The following is a 16033-nucleotide window of genomic DNA, read 5'->3' on the forward strand; positions in this document are numbered from 1 at the left end:
ACCAATTAGCTAATGTGATTACCAGGCATTGGTAGTTCAGTGGAAGAATTCTTGCTTGCCATGCAATAGGCCTGGGTCCGATTCCCAGCCAGTGCACTGTATATGCCCATTAGTTTTGATCATATGTAGATTCTGCAGATGTGAAATCATGAAATCCAACTGTGAAAAGTTTGTCACAGCCTGCTTCATTATTTCAAATATATGTAAGAACCTCATCTTTTAAATAGTTAAGGAATTTTTACCAGTTCTCATTATCAATTGACAGGCATTGGTATTTCGGTGGTGGAACCTACATGCCATGCGAGAGGCCAGGGTCTAAATCCCAGCCAATGCACTGTATTAACCCATAGTACATTGATCACCTGTTACTTCTACAAATTTTAAATGTTCAAAGTCTTCTTCAAAAAGTTTGTCAGTGCCTACTGCATTGTTTCATATAGCTTCAGGAAGATCATCTTAGAAATTTCAAAGAAGTTTGACCAATTAGCTACTGTGACTACCAGGCATTGGTGGTTCAGTGGTAGAATTCTTGCTTGCCATGCAAGAGGCCTGGGTCCGATTCCCAGCCAGTGCACTGTATATCCTGTTTGGTTTTGATCATATGTAACTTCTGCAGATGTGAAATCTTGAAGTCCAACTGTGAAAAGTTTGTCATAGCCTGCTTCATTATTTCAAATATATGTAAGAACCTCATCTTTTAAATAGTTAAGGAATTTTTACCAGTTCTCATTATAAATTGACAGGCATTGGTATTTCGGTGGTGGAACCTACATGCTATGCGAGAGGCCAGGGTCTTAATCCCAGCCAATGCACTGTGTTAACCCATAGTACATTGATCACCTGTTACTTCTACAAATTTTAAATGTTCAAAATCTTCTTCAAAAAGTTTGTCAGTGCCTACTGCATTGTTTCATATAGCTTTAGGAAGATCATCTTTGAAATTTCAAAGAAGTTTGACGAATTAGCTGGTGTGACTACCAGGCATTGGTGGTTCAGTGGTAGAATTCTTGCTTGCCATGCAAGAGGCCTGGGTCCGATTCCCAGCCAGTGCACTGTATGTGCCCATTAGTTTTGATCATATGTAGATTCTGCAGATGTGAAATCATGAAATCCAACTGTGAAAAGTTTGTCACAGCCTGCTTCATTATTTCAAATATATGTAAGAACCTCATCTTTTAAATAGTTAAGGAATTTTTACCAGTTCTCATTATCAATTGACAGGCATTGGTATTTCGGTGGTGGAACCTACATGCCATGCGAGAGGCCAGGGTCTAAATCCCAGCCAATGCACTGTGTTAACCCATAGTACATTGATCACCTGTTACTTCTACAAATTTTAAATGTTCAAAATCTTCTTCAAAAAGTTTGTCAGTGCCTACTGCATTGTTTCATATAGCTTTAGGAAGATCATCTTTGAAATTTCAAAGAAGTTTGACAAATTAGCCAATGTGACTACCAGGCATTGGTGGTTCAGTGGTAGAATTCTTGCTTGTTTCATATAGCTTTAGGAAGATCATCTTTGAAATTTCCAAGAAATTTGACCAATTAGCTAATGGAATTACCAGGCATTGGTAGTTCAGTGGTAGAATTCTTGCTTGCCATGCAAGAGGCCTGGGTCCGATTCCCAGCCAGTGCACTGTATATGCCCATTAGTTTTGATCATATGTAGATTCTGCAGATGTGAAATCATGAAATTCAACTGTGAAAAGTTTGTCACAGCCTGCTTCATTATTTCAAATATATGTAAGAACCTCATCTTTTAAATAGTTAAGGAATTTTTACCAGTTCTCATTATCAATTGACAGGCATTGGTATTTCGGTGGTGGAACCTACATGCCATGCGAGAGGCCAGGGTCTAAATCCCAGCCAATGCACTGTATTAACCCATAGTACATTGATCACCTGTTACTTCTACAAATTTTAAATGTTCAAAATCTTCTTCAAAAAGTTTGTCAGTGCCTACTGCATTGTTTCATATAGCTTCAGGAAGATCATCTTTGAAATTTCAAAGAAGTTTGACCAATTAGCTTTTGTCAGTGCCTACTGCATTGTTTCATATAGCTTTAGGAAGATCATCTTTGAAATTTCAAAGAAGTTTGACGAATTAGCTAGTGTGACCACCAGGCATTGGTGGTTCAGTGGTAGAATTCTTGCTTGCCATGCAAGAGGCCTGGGTTCGATTCCCAGCCAGTGCACTGTATATGCCCATTAGTTTTGATCATATGTTACTTCTGCAGATGTGTAATCATGAAGTCCAACTGTGAAAAATTTGTCACAGCCTGCTTCGTTATTTCAAATATATGTAAGAACCTCATCTTTTAAATAGTTAAGGAATTTTTACCAGCTCTCATTATAAATTGACAGGGATTGGTATTTCGGTGGTGGAACCTGCTTGCCATGCGAGAGGCCAGGGTCCAAATCCCAGCCAATGCTCTGTGTTCACCCATAGTACATTGATCACCTGTTACTTCTACAAATTTTAAGTGTTCAAAATCTTCTTCAAAAAGTTTGTCAGTGCCTACTGCATTGTTTCATATAGCTTTAGGAAGATCATCTTTGAAATTTCAAAGAAGTTTGACAAATTAGCCAATGTGACTACCAGGCATTGGTGGTTCAGTGGTAGAATTCTTGCTTGTTTCATATAGCTTTAGGAAGATCATCTTTGAAATTTCCAAGAAATTTGACCAATTAGCTAATGGAATTACCAGGCATTGGTAGTTCAGTGGTAGAATTCTTGCTTGCCATGCAAGAGGCCTGGGTCCGATTCCCAGCCAGTGCACTGTATATGCCCATTAGTTTTGATCATATGTAGATTCTGCAGATGTGAAATCATGAAATTCAACTGTGAAAAGTTTGTCACAGCCTGCTTCATTATTTCAAATATATGTAAGAACCTCATCTTTTAAATAGTTAAGGAATTTTTACCAGTTCTCATTATCAATTGACAGGCATTGGTATTTCGGTGGTGGAACCTACATGCCATGCGAGAGGCCAGGGTCTAAATCCCAGCCAATGCACTGTATTAACCCATAGTACATTGATCACCTGTTACTTCTACAAATTTTAAATGTTCAAAATCTTCTTCAAAAAGTTTGTCAGTGCCTACTGCATTGTTTCATATAGCTTCAGGAAGATCATCTTTGAAATTTCAAAGAAGTTTGACCAATTAGCTTTTGTCAGTGCCTACTGCATTGTTTCATATAGCTTTAGGAAGATCATCTTTGAAATTTCAAAGAAGTTTGACGAATTAGCTAGTGTGACCACCAGGCATTGGTGGTTCAGTGGTAGAATTCTTGCTTGCCATGCAAGAGGCCTGGGTTCGATTCCCAGCCAGTGCACTGTATATGCCCATTAGTTTTGATCATATGTTACTTCTGCAGATGTGTAATCATGAAGTCCAACTGTGAAAAATTTGTCACAGCCTGCTTCGTTATTTCAAATATATGTAAGAACCTCATCTTTTAAATAGTTAAGGAATTTTTACCAGCTCTCATTATAAATTGACAGGCATTGGTATTTCGGTGGTGGAACCTGCTTGCCATGCGAGAGGCCAGGGTCCAAATCCCAGCCAATGCTCTGTGTTCACCCATAGTACATTGATCACCTGTTACTTCTACAAATTTTAAGTGTTCAAAATCTTCTTCAAAAAGTTTGTCAGTGCCTGCTCCATTGTTTCATATAGCTTTAGGAAGATCATCTTTGAAATTTCCAAGAAATTTGACCAATTAGCTAATGTGATTACCAGGCATTGGTAGTTCAGTGGTAGAATTCTTGCTTGCCATGCAAGAGGCCTGGGTCCGATTCCCAGCCAGTGCACTGTATATGCCCATTAGTTTTGATCATATGTAGATTCTGCAGATGTGAAATCATGAAATCCAACTGTGAAAAGTTTGTCACAGCCTGCTTCATTATTTCAAATATATGTAAGAACCTCATCTTTTAAATAGTTAAGGAATTTTTACCAGTTCTCATTATCAATTGACAGGCATTGGTATTTCGGTGGTGGAACCTACATGCCATGCGAGAGGCCAGGGTCTAAATCCCAGCCAATGCACTGTATTAACCCATAGTACATTGATCACCTGTTACTTCTACAAATTTTAAATGTTCAAAATCTTCTTCAAAAAGTTTGTCAGTGCCTACTGCATTGTTTCATATAGCTTCAGGAAGATCATCTTTGAAATTTCAAAGAAGTTTGACCAATTAGCTAATGTGACTACCAGGCATTGGTGGTTCAGTGGTAGATTTCTTGCTTGCCATGCAAGAGGCCTGGGTCCGATTCCCAGCCAGTGCACTGTATATCCTGTTTGGTTTTGATCATATGTAACTTCTGCAGATGTGAAATCATGAAGTCTAACTGTGAAAAGTTTGTCACAGCCTGCTTCGTTATTTCAAATATATGTAAGAACCTCATCTTTTAAATAGTTAAGGAATTTTTACCAGCTCTCATTATAAATTGACAGGCATTGGTATTTCGGTGGTGGAACCTACATGCCATGCGAGAGGCCAGGGTCTAAATCCCAGCCAATGCACTGTATTAACCCATAGTACATTGATCACCTGTTTCTTCTACAAATTTTAAATGTTCAAAATCTTCTTCAAAAAGTTTGTCAGTGCCTACTGCATTGTTTCATATAGCTTCAGGAAGATCATCTTTGAAATTTCAAAGAAGTTTGACCAATTAGCTAATGTGACTACCAGGCATTGGTGGTTCAGTGGTAGAATTCTTGCTTGCCATGCAAGAGGCCTGGGTCTGATTCCCAGCCAGTGCACTGTATATCCTGTTTGGTTTTGATCATATGTAACTTCTGCAGATGTGAAATCATGAAGTCCAACTGTGAAAAGTTTGTCACAGCCTGCTTCATTATTTCAAATATATGTAAGAACCTCATCTTTTAAATAGTTAAGGAATTTTTACCAGTTCTCATTATAAATTGACAGGCATTGGTATTTCAATGGTGGAACCTGCTTGCCATGCGAGAGGCCAGGGTCTAATTCCCAGCTAATGCACTGTGTTCACCCATAGTACATTGATCACCTGTTACTTCTACAAATTTTAAATGTTCAAAATCTTCTTCAAAAAGTTTGTCAGTGCCTGCTCCATTGTTTCATATAGCTTTAGGAAGATCATCTTTGAAATTTCCAAGAAATTTGACCAATTAGCTAATGTGATTACCAGGCATTGGTAGTTCAGTGGTAGAATTCTTGCTTGCCATGCAAGAGGCCTGGGCCTGATTCCCAGCCAGTGCACTGTATGTGCCCATTAGTTTTGATCATATGTAGATTCTGCAGATGTGAAATCATGAAATCCAACTGTGAAAAGTTTGTCACAGCCTGCTTCATTATTTCAAATATATGTAAGAACCTCATCTTTTAAATAGTTAAGGAATTTTTACCAGTTCTCATTATCAATTGACAGGCATTGGTATTTCGGTGGTGGAACCTACATGCCATGCGAGAGGCCAGGGTCTAAATCCCAGCCAATGCAATGTGTTAACCCATAGTACATTGATCACCTGTTACTTCTACAAATTTTAAATGTTCAAAATCTTCTTCAAAAAGTTTGTCAGTGCCTACTGCATTGTTTCATATAGCTTTAGGAAGATCATCTTTGAAATTTCAAAGAAGTTTGACAAATAAGCCATCGTGTCTACCAGGCATTGGTGGTTCAGTGGTAGAATTCTTGCTTGCCATGCAAGAGGCCTGGGTTCGATTCCCAGCCAGTGCACTGTATATGCCCATTAGTTTTGATCATATGTTACTTCTGCAGATGTGTAATCATGAAGTCCAACTGTGAAAAATTTGTCACAGCCTGCTTCGTTATTTCAAATATATGTAAGAACCTCATCTTTTAAATAGTTAAGGAATTTTTACCAGCTCTCACTATAAATTGACAGGCATTGGTATTTCGGTGGTGGAACCTGCTTGCCATGCGAGAGGCCAGGGTCCAAATCCCAGCCAATGCACTGTGTTCACCCATAGTACATTGATCACCTGTTACTTCTACAAATTTTAAATGTTCAAAATCTTCTTCAAAAAGTTTGTCAGTGCCTGCTCCATTGTTTCATATAGCTTTAGGAAGATCATCTTTGAAATTTCCAAGAAATTTGACCAATTAGCTAGTGTGATTACCAGGCATTGGTAGTTCAGTGGTAGAATTCTTGCCTGCCATGCGAGAGGCCTGGGTCCGATTCCCAGCCAGTGCACTGTATATGCCCATTAGTTTTGATCATATGTAGATTCTGCAGATGTGAAATCATGAAATCCAACTGTGAAAAGTTTGTCACAGCCTGCTTCATTATTTCAAATATATGTAAGAACCTCATCTTTTAAATAGTTAAGGAATTTTTACCAGTTCTCATTATCAATTGACAGGCATTGGTATTTCGGTGGTGGAACCTACATGCCATGCGAGAGGCCAGGGTCTAAATCCCAGCCAATGCACTGTATTAACCCATAGTACATTGATCACCTGTTACTTCTACAAATTTTAAATGTTCAAAATCTTCTTCAAAAAGTTTGTCAGTGCCTACTGCATTGTTTCATATAGCTTCAGGAAGATCATCTTAGAAATTTCAAAGAAGTTTGACCAATTAGCTACTGTGACTACCAGGCATTGGTGGTTCAGTGGTAGAATTCTTGCTTGCCATGCAAGAGGCCTGGGTCCGATTCCCAGCCAGTGCACTGTATATCCTGTTTGGTTTTGATCATATGTAACTTCTGCAGATGTGAAATCATGAAGTCCAACTGTGAAAAGTTTGTCACAGCCTGCTTCATTATTTCAAATATATGTAAGAACCTCATCTTTTAAATAGTTAAGGAATTTTTACCAGTTCTCATTATAAATTGACAGGCATTGGTATTTCAATGGTGGAACCTGCTCGCCATGCGAGAGGCCAGGGTCTAATTCCCAGCTAATGCACTGTGTTCACCCATAGTACATTGATCACCTGTTACTTCTACAAATTTTAAATGTTCAAAATCTTCTTCAAAAAGTTTGTCAGTGCCTGCTCCATTGTTTCATATAGCTTTAGGAAGATCATCTTTGAAATTTCCAAGAAATTTGACCAATTAGCTAATGTGATTACCAGGCATTGGTAGTTCAGTGGTAGAATTCTTGCTTGCCATGCAAGAGGCCTGGGCCTGATTCCCAGCCAGTGCACTGTATGCGCCCATTAGTTTTGATCATATGTAGATTCTGCAGATGTGAAATCATGAAATCCAACTGTGAAAAGTTTGTCACAGCCTGCTTCATTATTTCAAATATATGTAAGAACCTCATCTTTTAAATAGTTAAGGAATTTTTACCAGTTCTCATTATCAATTGACAGGCATTGGTATTTCGGTGGTGGAACCTACATGCCATGCGAGAGGCCAGGGTCTAAATCCCAGCCAATGCACTGTGTTAACCCATAGTACATTGATCACCTGTTACTTCTACAAATTTTAAATGTTCAAAATCTTCTTCAAAAAGTTTGTCAGTGCCTACTGCATTGTTTCATATAGCTTTAGGAAGATCATCTTTGAAATTTCAAAGAAGTTTGACAAATAAGCCATCGTGACTACCAGGCATTGGTGGTTCAGTGGTAGAATTCTTGCTTGCCATGCAAGAGAACTGGGTTCGATTCCCAGCCAGTGCACTGTATATGCCCATTAGTTTTGATCATATGTTATTTCTGCAGATGTGTAATCATGAAGTCCAACTGTGAAAAATTTGTCACAGCCTGCTTCGTTATTTCAAATATATGTAAGAACCTCATCTTTTAAATAGTTAAGGAATTTTTACCAGCTCTCATTATAAATTGACAGGCATTGGTATTTCGGTGGTGGAACCTGCTTGCCATGCGAGAGGCCAGGGTCCAAATCCCAGCCAATGCACTGTGTTCACCCATAGTACATTGATCACCTGTTACTTCTACAAATTTTAAATGTTCAAAATCTTCTTCAAAAAGTTTGTCAGTGCCTGCTCCATTGTTTCATATAGCTTTAGGAAGATCATCTTTGAAATTTCCAAGAAATTTGACCAATTAGCTAGTGTGATTACCAGGCATTGGTAGTTCAGTGGTAGAATTCTTGCCTGCCATGCAAGAGGCCTGGGTCCGATTCCCAGCCAGTGCACTGTATATGCCCATTAGTTTTGATCATATGTAGATTCTGCAGATGTGAAATCATGAAATCCAACTGTGAAAAGTTTGTCCCAACCTGCTTCATTATTTCAAATATATGTAAGAACCTCATCTTTTAAATAGTTAAGGAATTTTTACCAGTTCTCATTATCAATTGACAGGCATTGGTATTTCGGTGGTGGAACCTACATGCCATGCGAGAGGCCAGGGTCTAAATCCCAGCCAATGCACTGTATTAACCCATAGTACATTGATCACCTGTTACTTCTACAAATTTTAAATGTTCAAAATCTTCTTCAAAAAGTTTGTCAGTGCCTACTGCATTGTTTCATATAGCTTCAGGAAGATCATCTTAGAAATTTCAAAGAAGTTTGACCAATTAGCTACTGTGACTACCAGGCATTGGTGGTTCAGTGGTAGAATTCTTGCTTGCCATGCAAGAGGCCTGGGTCCGATTCCCAGCCAGTGCACTGTATATCCTGTTTGGTTTTGATCATATGTAACTTCTGCAGATGTGAAATCATGAAGTCCAACTGTGAAAAGTTTGTCATAGCCTGCTTCATTATTTCAAATATATGTAAGAACCTCATCTTTTAAATAGTTAAGGAATTTTTACCAGTTCTCATTATAAATTGACAGGCATTGGTATTTCGGTGGTGGAACCTACATGCTATGCGAGAGGCCAGGGTCTTAATCCCAGCCAATGCACTGTGTTAACCCATAGTACATTGATCACCTGTTACTTCTACAAATTTTAAATGTTCAAAATCTTCTTCAAAAAGTTTGTCAGTGCCTACTGCATTGTTTCATATAGCTTTAGGAAGATCATCTTTGAAATTTCAAAGAAGTTTGACGAATTAGCTAGTATGTCTACCAGGCATTGGTGGTTCAGTTGTAGAATTCTTGCTTGCCATGCAAGAGGCCTGGGTCCGATTTCCAGCCAGTGCACTGTATGTGCCCATTAGTTTTGATCATATGTAGATTCTGCAGATGTGAAATCATGAAATCCAACTGTGAAAAGTTTGTCACAGCCTGCTTCATTATTTCAAATATATGTAAGAACCTCATCTTTTAAATAGTTAAGGAATTTTTACCAGTTCTCATTATCAATTGACAGGCATTGGTATTTCGGTGGTGGAACCTACATGCCATGCGAGAGGCCAGGGTCTAAATCCCAGCCAATGCACTGTATTAACCCATAGTACATTGATCACCTGTTACTTCTACAAATTTTAAATGTTCAAAATCTTCTTCAAAAAGTTTGTCAGTGCCTACTGCATTGTTTCATATAGCTTTAGGAAGATAATCTTTGAAATTTCAAAGAAGTTTGACCAATTAGCTAATGTGACTACCAGGCATTGGTGGTTCAGTGGTTAAATTCTTGCTTGCCATGCATAGGCCTCGGTCCGATTCCCAGCCCGTGCACTGTATATCCTGTTTGGTTTTGATCATATGTAACTTCTGCAGATGTGAAATCATGAAGTCCAACTGTGAAAAGTTTGTCACAGCCTGCTTTATTATTTCAAATATATGTAAGAACCTCATCTTTTAAATAGTTAAGGAATTTTAACCAGTTCTCATTATAAATTGACAGGCATTGGTATTTCAATGGTGGAACCTGCTTGCCATGCGAGAAGCCAGGGTCTAATTCCCAGCTAATGCACTGTGTTCACCCATAGTACATTGATCACCTGTTACTTCTACAAATTTTAAATGTTCAAAATCTTCTTCAAAAAGTTTGTCAGTGCCTGCTCCATTGTTTCATATAGCTTTAGGAAGATCATCTTTGAAATTTCCAAGAAATTTGACCAATTAGCTATTGTGATTACCAGGCATTGGTAGTTCAGTGGTAGAATTCTTGCTTGCCATGCAAGAGGCCTGGGCCCGATTCCCAGCCAGTGCACTGTATGTGCCCATTAGCTTTGATCATATGTAGATTCTGCAGATGTGAAATCATGAAATCCAACTGTGAAAAGTTTGTCACAGCCTGCTTCATTATTTCAAATATATGTAAGAACCTCATCTTTTAAATAGTTAAGGAATTTTTACCAGTTCTCATTATCAATTGACAGGCATTGGTATTTCGGTGGTGGAACCTACATGCCATGCGAGAGGCCAGGGTCTAAATCCCAGCCAATGCACTGTGTTAACCCATAGTACATTGATCACCTGTTACTTCTACAAATTTTAAATGTTCAAAATCTTCTTCAAAAAGTTTGTCAGTGCCTACTGCATTGTTTCATATAGCTTTAGGAAGATCATCTTTGAAATTTCAAAGAAGTTTGACAAATTAGCCAATGTGACTACCAGGCATTGGTGGTTCAGTGGTAGAATTCTTGCTTGCCATGCAAGAGGCCTGGGTTCGTTTCCCAGCCAGTGCACTGTATGCGCCCATTAGTTTTGATCATATGTAGATTCTGCAGATGTGAAATCATGAAATCCAACTGTGAAAAGTTTGTCACAGCCTGCTTCATTATTTCAAATATATGTAAGAACCTCATCTTTTAAATAGTTAAGGAATTTTTACCAGTTCTCATTATCAATTGACAGGCATTGGTATTTCGGTGGTGGAACCTACATGCCATGCGAGAGGCCAGGGTCTAAATCCCAGCCAATGCACTGTGTTAACCCATAGTACATTGATCACCTGTTACTTCTACAAATTTTAAATGTTCAAAATCTTCTTCAAAAAGTTTGTCAGTGCCTACTGCATTGTTTCATATAGCTTTAGGAAGATCATCTTTGAAATTTCAAAGAAGTTTGACAAATTAGCCAATGTGACTACCAGGCATTGGTGGTTCAGTGGTAGAATTCTTGCTTGTTTCATATAGCTTTAGGAAGATCATCTTTGAAATTTCCAAGAAATTTGACCAATTAGCTAATGGAATTACCAGGCATTGGTAGTTCAGTGGTAGAATTCTTGCTTGCCATGCAAGAGGCCTGGGTCCGATTCCCAGCCAGTGCACTGTATATGCCCATTAGTTTTGATCATATGTAGATTCTGCAGATGTGAAATCATGAAATTCAACTGTGAAAAGTTTGTCACAGCCTGCTTCATTATTTCAAATATATGTAAGAACCTCATCTTTTAAATAGTTAAGGAATTTTTACCAGTTCTCATTATCAATTGACAGGCATTGGTATTTCGGTGGTGGAACCTACATGCCATGCGAGAGGCCAGGGTCTAAATCCCAGCCAATGCACTGTATTAACCCATAGTACATTGATCACCTGTTACTTCTACAAATTTTAAATGTTCAAAATCTTCTTCAAAAAGTTTGTCAGTGCCTACTGCATTGTTTCATATAGCTTCAGGAAGATCATCTTTGAAATTTCAAAGAAGTTTGACCAATTAGCTTTTGTCAGTGCCTACTGCATTGTTTCATATAGCTTTAGGAAGATCATCTTTGAAATTTCAAAGAAGTTTGACGAATTAGCTAGTGTGACCACCAGGCATTGGTGGTTCAGTGGTAGAATTCTTGCTTGCCATGCAAGAGGCCTGGGTTCGATTCCCAGCCAGTGCACTGTATATGCCCATTAGTTTTGATCATATGTTACTTCTGCAGATGTGTAATCATGAAGTCCAACTGTGAAAAATTTGTCACAGCCTGCTTCGTTATTTCAAATATATGTAAGAACCTCATCTTTTAAATAGTTAAGGAATTTTTACCAGCTCTCATTATAAATTGACAGGCATTGGTATTTCGGTGGTGGAACCTGCTTGCCATGCGAGAGGCCAGGGTCCAAATCCCAGCCAATGCTCTGTGTTCACCCATAGTACATTGATCACCTGTTACTTCTACAAATTTTAAGTGTTCAAAATCTTCTTCAAAAAGTTTGTCAGTGCCTACTGCATTGTTTCATATAGCTTTAGGAAGATCATCTTTGAAATTTCAAAGAAGTTTGACAAATTAGCCAATGTGACTACCAGGCATTGGTGGTTCAGTGGTAGAATTCTTGCTTGTTTCATATAGCTTTAGGAAGATCATCTTTGAAATTTCCAAGAAATTTGACCAATTAGCTAATGGAATTACCAGGCATTGGTAGTTCAGTGGTAGAATTCTTGCTTGCCATGCAAGAGGCCTGGGTCCGATTCCCAGCCAGTGCACTGTATATGCCCATTAGTTTTGATCATATGTAGATTCTGCAGATGTGAAATCATGAAATTCAACTGTGAAAAGTTTGTCACAGCCTGCTTCATTATTTCAAATATATGTAAGAACCTCATCTTTTAAATAGTTAAGGAATTTTTACCAGTTCTCATTATCAATTGACAGGCATTGGTATTTCGGTGGTGGAACCTACATGCCATGCGAGAGGCCAGGGTCTAAATCCCAGCCAATGCACTGTATTAACCCATAGTACATTGATCACCTGTTACTTCTACAAATTTTAAATGTTCAAAATCTTCTTCAAAAAGTTTGTCAGTGCCTACTGCATTGTTTCATATAGCTTCAGGAAGATCATCTTTGAAATTTCAAAGAAGTTTGACCAATTAGCTACTGTGACTACCAGGCATTGGTGGTTCAGTGGTAGAATTCTTGCTTGCCATGCAAGAGGCCTGGGTCCGATTCCCAGCCAGTGCACTGTATATCCTGTTTGGTTTTGATCATATGTAACTTCTGCAGATGTGAAATCATGAAGTCCAACTGTGAAAAGTTTGTCACAGCCTGCTTCATTATTTCAAATATATGTAAGAACCTCATCTTTTAAATAGTTAAGGAATTTTTACCAGTTCTCATTATAAATTGACAGGCATTGGTATTTCAATGGTGGAACCTGCTCGCCATGCGAGAGGCCAGGGTCTAATTCCCAGCTAATGCACTGTGTTCACCCATAGTACATTGATCACCTGTTACTTCTACAAATTTTAAATGTTCAAAATCTTCTTCAAAAAGTTTGTCAGTGCCTGCTCCATTGTTTCATATAGCTTTAGGAAGATCATCTTTGAAATTTCCAAGAAATTTGACCAATTAGCTAATGTGATTACCAGGCATTGGTAGTTCAGTGGTAGAATTCTTGCTTGCCATGCAAGAGGCCTGGGCCTGATTCCCAGCCAGTGCACTGTATGCGCCCATTAGTTTTGATCATATGTAGATTCTGCAGATGTGAAATCATGAAATCCAACTGTGAAAAGTTTGTCACAGCCTGCTTCATTATTTCAAATATATGTAAGAACCTCATCTTTTAAATAGTTAAGGAATTTTTACCAGTTCTCATTATCAATTGACAGGCATTGGTATTTCGGTGGTGGAACCTACATGCCATGCGAGAGGCCAGGGTCTAAATCCCAGCCAATGCACTGTGTTAACCCATAGTACATTGATCACCTGTTACTTCTACAAATTTTAAATGTTCAAAATCTTCTTCAAAAAGTTTGTCAGTGCCTACTGCATTGTTTCATATAGCTTTAGGAAGATCATCTTTGAAATTTCAAAGAAGTTTGACAAATAAGCCATCGTGACTACCAGGCATTGGTGGTTCAGTGGTAGAATTCTTGCTTGCCATGCAAGAGAACTGGGTTCGATTCCCAGCCAGTGCACTGTATATGCCCATTAGTTTTGATCATATGTTATTTCTGCAGATGTGTAATCATGAAGTCCAACTGTGAAAAATTTGTCACAGCCTGCTTCGTTATTTCAAATATATGTAAGAACCTCATCTTTTAAATAGTTAAGGAATTTTTACCAGCTCTCATTATAAATTGACAGGCATTGGTATTTCGGTGGTGGAACCTGCTTGCCATGCGAGAGGCCAGGGTCCAAATCCCAGCCAATGCACTGTGTTCACCCATAGTACATTGATCACCTGTTACTTCTACAAATTTTAAATGTTCAAAATCTTCTTCAAAAAGTTTGTCAGTGCCTGCTCCATTGTTTCATATAGCTTTAGGAAGATCATCTTTGAAATTTCCAAGAAATTTGACCAATTAGCTAGTGTGATTACCAGGCATTGGTAGTTCAGTGGTAGAATTCTTGCCTGCCATGCAAGAGGCCTGGGTCCGATTCCCAGCCAGTGCACTGTATATGCCCATTAGTTTTGATCATATGTAGATTCTGCAGATGTGAAATCATGAAATCCAACTGTGAAAAGTTTGTCCCAACCTGCTTCATTATTTCAAATATATGTAAGAACCTCATCTTTTAAATAGTTAAGGAATTTTTACCAGTTCTCATTATCAATTGACAGGCATTGGTATTTCGGTGGTGGAACCTACATGCCATGCGAGAGGCCAGGGTCTAAATCCCAGCCAATGCACTGTATTAACCCATAGTACATTGATCACCTGTTACTTCTACAAATTTTAAATGTTCAAAATCTTCTTCAAAAAGTTTGTCAGTGCCTACTGCATTGTTTCATATAGCTTCAGGAAGATCATCTTAGAAATTTCAAAGAAGTTTGACCAATTAGCTACTGTGACTACCAGGCATTGGTGGTTCAGTGGTAGAATTCTTGCTTGCCATGCAAGAGGCCTGGGTCCGATTCCCAGCCAGTGCACTGTATATCCTGTTTGGTTTTGATCATATGTAACTTCTGCAGATGTGAAATCATGAAGTCCAACTGTGAAAAGTTTGTCATAGCCTGCTTCATTATTTCAAATATATGTAAGAACCTCATCTTTTAAATAGTTAAGGAATTTTTACCAGTTCTCATTATAAATTGACAGGCATTGGTATTTCGGTGGTGGAACCTACATGCTATGCGAGAGGCCAGGGTCTTAATCCCAGCCAATGCACTGTGTTAACCCATAGTACATTGATCACCTGTTACTTCTACAAATTTTAAATGTTCAAAATCTTCTTCAAAAAGTTTGTCAGTGCCTACTGCATTGTTTCATATAGCTTTAGGAAGATCATCTTTGAAATTTCAAAGAAGTTTGACGAATTAGCTAGTATGTCTACCAGGCATTGGTGGTTCAGTTGTAGAATTCTTGCTTGCCATGCAAGAGGCCTGGGTCCGATTTCCAGCCAGTGCACTGTATGTGCCCATTAGTTTTGATCATATGTAGATTCTGCAGATGTGAAATCATGAAATCCAACTGTGAAAAGTTTGTCACAGCCTGCTTCATTATTTCAAATATATGTAAGAACCTCATCTTTTAAATAGTTAAGGAATTTTTACCAGTTCTCATTATCAATTGACAGGCATTGGTATTTCGGTGGTGGAACCTACATGCCATGCGAGAGGCCAGGGTCTAAATCCCAGCCAATGCACTGTATTAACCCATAGTACATTGATCACCTGTTACTTCTACAAATTTTAAATGTTCAAAATCTTCTTCAAAAAGTTTGTCAGTGCCTACTGCATTGTTTCATATAGCTTTAGGAAGATAATCTTTGAAATTTCAAAGAAGTTTGACCAATTAGCTAATGTGACTACCAGGCATTGGTGGTTCAGTGGTTAAATTCTTGCTTGCCATGCATAGGCCTCGGTCCGATTCCCAGCCCGTGCACTGTATATCCTGTTTGGTTTTGATCATATGTAACTTCTGCAGATGTGAAATCATGAAGTCCAACTGTGAAAAGTTTGTCACAGCCTGCTTTATTATTTCAAATATATGTAAGAACCTCATCTTTTAAATAGTTAAGGAATTTTAACCAGTTCTCATTATAAATTGACAGGCATTGGTATTTCAATGGTGGAACCTGCTTGCCATGCGAGAAGCCAGGGTCTAATTCCCAGCTAATGCACTGTGTTCACCCATAGTACATTGATCACCTGTTACTTCTACAAATTTTAAATGTTCAAAATCTTCTTCAAAAAGTTTGTCAGTGCCTGCTCCATTGTTTCATATAGCTTTAGGAAGATCATCTTTGAAATTTCCAAGAAATTTGACCAATTAGCTATTGTGATTACCAGGCATTGGTAGTTCAGTGGTAGAATTCTTGCTTGCCATGCAAGAGGCC

General features: G+C 38.4%; 21 non-coding genes across 21 annotated transcripts; all 21 read left to right on the top strand.

The window, feature by feature from the left end:
* The first annotated feature begins 503 nt into the window (after positions 1-503).
* trnag-gcc (transfer RNA glycine (anticodon GCC)) lies at positions 504-574 on the top strand. Its single transcript has one exon. It is a non-coding gene; the product is annotated as a tRNA-Gly (tRNA).
* A 407-nt stretch (positions 575-981) lies between these two features.
* trnag-gcc (transfer RNA glycine (anticodon GCC)) lies at positions 982-1052 on the top strand. The gene has a single exon. It is a non-coding gene; the product is annotated as a tRNA-Gly (tRNA).
* A 513-nt stretch (positions 1053-1565) lies between these two features.
* On the top strand, positions 1566-1636 carry trnag-gcc (transfer RNA glycine (anticodon GCC)). Its single transcript has one exon. It is a non-coding gene; the product is annotated as a tRNA-Gly (tRNA).
* A 488-nt stretch (positions 1637-2124) lies between these two features.
* On the top strand, positions 2125-2195 carry trnag-gcc (transfer RNA glycine (anticodon GCC)). The gene has a single exon. It is a non-coding gene; the product is annotated as a tRNA-Gly (tRNA).
* A 513-nt stretch (positions 2196-2708) lies between these two features.
* trnag-gcc (transfer RNA glycine (anticodon GCC)) lies at positions 2709-2779 on the top strand. The gene has a single exon. It is a non-coding gene; the product is annotated as a tRNA-Gly (tRNA).
* Positions 2780-3267: 488 nt separating this feature from the next.
* trnag-gcc (transfer RNA glycine (anticodon GCC)) lies at positions 3268-3338 on the top strand. The gene has a single exon. It is a non-coding gene; the product is annotated as a tRNA-Gly (tRNA).
* A 407-nt stretch (positions 3339-3745) lies between these two features.
* On the top strand, positions 3746-3816 carry trnag-gcc (transfer RNA glycine (anticodon GCC)). Its single transcript has one exon. It is a non-coding gene; the product is annotated as a tRNA-Gly (tRNA).
* Positions 3817-5657: 1841 nt separating this feature from the next.
* Positions 5658-5728, top strand: trnag-gcc (transfer RNA glycine (anticodon GCC)). The gene has a single exon. It is a non-coding gene; the product is annotated as a tRNA-Gly (tRNA).
* A 407-nt stretch (positions 5729-6135) lies between these two features.
* On the top strand, positions 6136-6206 carry trnag-gcc (transfer RNA glycine (anticodon GCC)). The gene has a single exon. It is a non-coding gene; the product is annotated as a tRNA-Gly (tRNA).
* A 407-nt stretch (positions 6207-6613) lies between these two features.
* On the top strand, positions 6614-6684 carry trnag-gcc (transfer RNA glycine (anticodon GCC)). Its single transcript has one exon. It is a non-coding gene; the product is annotated as a tRNA-Gly (tRNA).
* Positions 6685-7569: 885 nt separating this feature from the next.
* Positions 7570-7640, top strand: trnag-gcc (transfer RNA glycine (anticodon GCC)). The gene has a single exon. It is a non-coding gene; the product is annotated as a tRNA-Gly (tRNA).
* A 407-nt stretch (positions 7641-8047) lies between these two features.
* trnag-gcc (transfer RNA glycine (anticodon GCC)) lies at positions 8048-8118 on the top strand. Its single transcript has one exon. It is a non-coding gene; the product is annotated as a tRNA-Gly (tRNA).
* A 407-nt stretch (positions 8119-8525) lies between these two features.
* trnag-gcc (transfer RNA glycine (anticodon GCC)) lies at positions 8526-8596 on the top strand. Its single transcript has one exon. It is a non-coding gene; the product is annotated as a tRNA-Gly (tRNA).
* A 1840-nt stretch (positions 8597-10436) lies between these two features.
* On the top strand, positions 10437-10507 carry trnag-gcc (transfer RNA glycine (anticodon GCC)). The gene has a single exon. It is a non-coding gene; the product is annotated as a tRNA-Gly (tRNA).
* Positions 10508-11020: 513 nt separating this feature from the next.
* Positions 11021-11091, top strand: trnag-gcc (transfer RNA glycine (anticodon GCC)). Its single transcript has one exon. It is a non-coding gene; the product is annotated as a tRNA-Gly (tRNA).
* Positions 11092-11579: 488 nt separating this feature from the next.
* On the top strand, positions 11580-11650 carry trnag-gcc (transfer RNA glycine (anticodon GCC)). The gene has a single exon. It is a non-coding gene; the product is annotated as a tRNA-Gly (tRNA).
* A 513-nt stretch (positions 11651-12163) lies between these two features.
* trnag-gcc (transfer RNA glycine (anticodon GCC)) lies at positions 12164-12234 on the top strand. The gene has a single exon. It is a non-coding gene; the product is annotated as a tRNA-Gly (tRNA).
* A 407-nt stretch (positions 12235-12641) lies between these two features.
* On the top strand, positions 12642-12712 carry trnag-gcc (transfer RNA glycine (anticodon GCC)). Its single transcript has one exon. It is a non-coding gene; the product is annotated as a tRNA-Gly (tRNA).
* Positions 12713-13597: 885 nt separating this feature from the next.
* trnag-gcc (transfer RNA glycine (anticodon GCC)) lies at positions 13598-13668 on the top strand. Its single transcript has one exon. It is a non-coding gene; the product is annotated as a tRNA-Gly (tRNA).
* A 407-nt stretch (positions 13669-14075) lies between these two features.
* trnag-gcc (transfer RNA glycine (anticodon GCC)) lies at positions 14076-14146 on the top strand. Its single transcript has one exon. It is a non-coding gene; the product is annotated as a tRNA-Gly (tRNA).
* Positions 14147-14553: 407 nt separating this feature from the next.
* trnag-gcc (transfer RNA glycine (anticodon GCC)) lies at positions 14554-14624 on the top strand. Its single transcript has one exon. It is a non-coding gene; the product is annotated as a tRNA-Gly (tRNA).
* Positions 14625-16033: the final 1409 nt, after the last annotated feature.

The sequence above is a fragment of the Stigmatopora nigra genome, chromosome 5 (genome assembly GCF_051989575.1).
Source record: "Stigmatopora nigra isolate UIUO_SnigA chromosome 5, RoL_Snig_1.1, whole genome shotgun sequence".
NCBI classification, from domain to species: Eukaryota; Metazoa; Chordata; class Actinopteri; order Syngnathiformes; family Syngnathidae; genus Stigmatopora; species Stigmatopora nigra.